Consider the following 4145-nt stretch of genomic DNA (forward strand, 5'->3'; position numbering starts at 1 on the left):
ATGGGCTTAGTCATCTTATTAAAGTATATTCTAATATTTTAGAAGCTTTAAAAAAGGATTTAAATAATATGTTCTCATGTTTGAAGCTGTTATCATACCTTGCCCCCCTTCCCTCAATTCTTACTTGATCTTTCATTGCCCTGAAATATGTGAAAAGTCTGATTATATTAGTGATAATCTAGAAAGTAGTGTTGCTTCATGTTCTACTAACTGACCAACATTTACCAATAAGCTCTTAGCTCTTGAGCCCATTATATTTACTAGACCATTTTAATTAGCATAGCTGCATTCTCTGGCCATGGAATTTTCCATAACAGTAATTTACTTAGAAGTCCCCTACTGTCCTGAAATAGTCAATGCAAGTAGGTGATTTTGCTTCAACCATTTGCTCTTAGTTCTACTCTAACAGGGAGTTTCCTTCAAATCAATTAAAATGTGTCCATGCTCATCATCTGAGGATAACAATTTTATTTTCTTTTCATGTCAAGAGTCCATTCTTTATATATATAAAACAAGGTTCAGAATAGGTTTAGTTGGCAAAGCAGTTCTGGGGAGGTTTTAAGAATTACAAATACATCTGAATTATGATCATTTGGGATACAGGCCCAGAAATGTTTTGGGCAGATCTCAAGCTCTGGACAAAACCCGATGATAGAGAATCAAAAACAGTAAATCATAGTAGATGGTTCCTTAAACTGGACCAAAGTGGTCCACTTCAGAATCAAAAAGCTGAGACATCTCAAGAGCACAGTGGAATTTGCATTTCATTTGTGAACAGCAAATTTTCAATTATTTTTCAAATTGGAAATACTAAAACTTGGTCAAAACCACAGCTTCTTGTTCTGTAAACACAGTATATAGCTCTGCTTTCTCCAATTCTTAATTTTTGGCCATGCTAAATTCTTTGAGAAAAATGTATCTCCTACAAACTAATCTTTATTGCCTTGCCTATGAAATAGCTCCATGGGAGAAAGGCAATTAGCTCGCAAGAAAAAAAAAAAAAAAAAAGACAAGGTCACTATCATGCTTCCTACAACCTTAGACTTTACTGGTTTAACTCCAGTAGTTTTCATTTATTTCAGGCTTTCTTTCCACCTTGAGGTCTATGTGGGAACATTTCGAGAAGTCATTTAGAGCATCTAGACTTGAGGCTGATAATATTTCACAAGACATTTTTACAACCTGGCTAAAGTTACAAGAGATCCCTGGCTTATTGTCCAAGAAATTGTTAAGGTTTGGCTTCATCATGTAACTTGCTGGTGGCATGATGGGTATTGTGAAAAACAAATATTTTTTAAAGATTTATTTATTTATTTTTGAGAGAGAGAGGAAGAGTGGGGTGAGGGGAAGAGGGAGAGAATCTTCAGCAGACTCCCCATTGAGTGGGAGCCCGAGGCAGGGCTTGATCCCATGACCCATGAGATCATGACCTGAGCCAAAACCAAGAGTCGGTGCTCAACCACCTGGGCCACCCAGGTGCCCCACAAATAAAACATTCAAAAAATAAGTTACTGGCAGTTGTGGATGTTATCTAAAACAGATTTACCTAAGCAGATTCTGTTCTTCTTCATTCTGAAGTCAGTGTTCTTTTAGGAAAATTCCAAGACATAAAGATTATATTCTTATTACAATCTACAAGATGTAGTTTTGTTTTTTATACCTCAAGATATTGTTCATTTATTATCTTTTTTTAAGATTTATTTATTTATTTGACGGAGAGAGAGAACCGACTGAGCCACCCAGATGCCCCGTTCAGTTATTATCTTTTTTTTCTGTAATTATCTATTATTTTGTTTGTTTGTTTTGTTTTGTTTTTGTTTGTCTGTTTTTGTTTCGTTTTGTTTTTACTTAAATTTCTGAATTTCTTTTATGGTATTTACATTTATTCTAATTTCCTTGTTCTACATCCCATATTAATAAAGTTTGTAGACTATAAAGGAACTATAATTTATATTATCTACAAAGATCCTCAGAACACAAAGAATGCTATATTAATGCATTTGTTTTTTCCTTGAGATAAGTAGTTTATAAAATATCTTTTATAGCTTATTGTAACATAAGCACAAATACATATTTTGAAGTTACTAGTCATAGGCAATGCCTGCCCTCAGGTAGCCTGAGTAAAGACTTAATGCTTGTGTGTAAGTGTGTGTCTTAATTGTACACGTGACACAGTGCATTATTGCACATGCAGTATGTTATTATGTATGATTGACTAAATCTGTCTACCTCTGTTTATAGGGGATTATCTCCTGAGAACTCTAGCAGCAATAAAAGAAAGAAAGAAATTGATTTTAGAGCCATGTATTGAGATGATAGTAACACCATTTTCTAAGTGTGTCATCCTGTTTTTATTTATAAAGTAGTCAAGCAAAGAAGTTGATAAAATTTTTCTCTTTCCTTCAAATTAAAATTATCTTTGGAGTGCCTGGGTGGCTCAGTTCGTTAAGTATCACACTCTTGATTTCGGCTCAGGTCATGATCTCAGGGACATGAGATTGAGCCCCGTGTAGGGCTCCGCACTGGGTGTGGAGCCTGCTTAAGATTCTCTCTCTCCCTCTCTCTCTTAAAAAAAAATAATAATGTTAAGATTTGCTTTTTGAATTGTGGTAACAGAATGTTGCCAGTTCTCTGTACGGCCACGTCAGTGGTCTATTCCATTGCGTTCAAAATTTTATTGTGTGCAGTCCCCCTTGGGCGGTGGCGGCGTAGCTCATAACCTCAGAGGTAGGTGCTCTAACAGCAACAGCGATTTTTAGGGATGGCGGCAGCTGCAGCAGGACCTGCAACAGCCCAGAAGTTTTTCCAGAGCTTCTCAGATGCTCTGATCGAGGAGGACTCCCAGGCGGCGTTAGAGGAGCTGACTAAGGCTTTAGAACAGAAACCAGATGATGCTCAATATTATTGTCAAAGAGCTTATTGTCACATTCTTCTTGGGAATTACTGTGATGCTATTGCTGATGCAAAGAAATCTCTTGAACTTAATCCAAATAATTCCACTGCTATGCTGAGAAAAGGATATGTGAATACTATGAAAAAAACTATGCCGCTGCTTTAGAAACTTTTATAGGAGGACAGAAATTAGATAATACAGATCCTGATTTCACTGTCTGGATTAAAAGGTGTCAAGAGGCCCAGAATGGATCACAATCTGAGGTGTGTGCATCCCAGAGGACTCATCAGTCAAAAATCAAGTATGACTGGTATCAAACAGAATCTCAAGTAATCATTACACTTATGATGAAGAATGTTCAGAAGAATAATGTAAATGTGGAATTTTCAGAAAAAGAGTTGTCTTCTCTGGAGACGATTACAAATTGCAACTGAGACTTCTTCATCCTATAATCCCAGAACAGAGCACATTTAAAGTACTTTCAACCAAGATTGAAATTAAAATGAAAAAGACAGAGGCTGTGAGATGGGAAAAGCTAGAGGGGCAAGGAGATGTGCCTAAACCAAAACAGTTCATAGCAGATGTAAAGAACTTATATCCATCATCATCTCATTATATAAGAAATTGGGATAAATTGGTTGGTGAGTTCAAAGAAGAAGAAAAAAATGAGAAGTTGGAGGGAGATGCAGCTTTAAACAAATTATTTCAGCAGATCTATTCAGATGGTTCTGATGAAGTGAAATGTGCTATGAACAAATCATTTATGGAGTCTGATGGTACAGTTTTGAGTACCAGCTGGTCTGATGTAGGTAAAAGGAAAGTTGAAATCAATCCTCCTGATCATATGGAATGGAAAAAGTACTAAATAAATTAATTTGCTATCAAAAAAAATTTTATTGTGTGCAGGATTACTGGGAGCCTTTTAAGACACAGATTGCAGTGTCCCACCTCCAGAGTCTGAATTACTAAATCTGAGATGAAGCTTGAGAACTAACAAATTCCCAGGTGACATTTAATTATTTTATCTATTTGAGATCATTTCACACAGGTCATGAGAGGAGTCCCTCACTTGTGTTCTGCTGCTGTGAAAACCAGCCTTGTACCTGCTCTCTCGGTACTGAGTCCTTCTACCGTCCCATGAAAAGTTCCCTGAGTTCCTTTAGCTCTTTCTTCAATGCCCCTAAGACCATCTCTACTTACTAATCTATGTGGCTTGTACAGACTTAAGTGAAACCCATCTTTAAAAAGAATC

General features: G+C 36.5%; 1 pseudogene; it reads left to right on the top strand.

Moving 5' to 3' along the window:
• Positions 1–2680: 2680 nt before the first annotated feature.
• LOC102739241 (protein SGT1 homolog pseudogene) lies at positions 2681–3775 on the top strand (annotated as a pseudogene).
• The last annotated feature ends 370 nt before the right edge of the window (positions 3776–4145 follow it).

The sequence above is a fragment of the Leptonychotes weddellii genome, chromosome 6 (assembly GCF_054177405.1).
Source record: "Leptonychotes weddellii isolate Sample4059 chromosome 6, ASM5417740v2, whole genome shotgun sequence".
Classification (NCBI taxonomy): domain Eukaryota; kingdom Metazoa; phylum Chordata; class Mammalia; order Carnivora; family Phocidae; genus Leptonychotes; species Leptonychotes weddellii.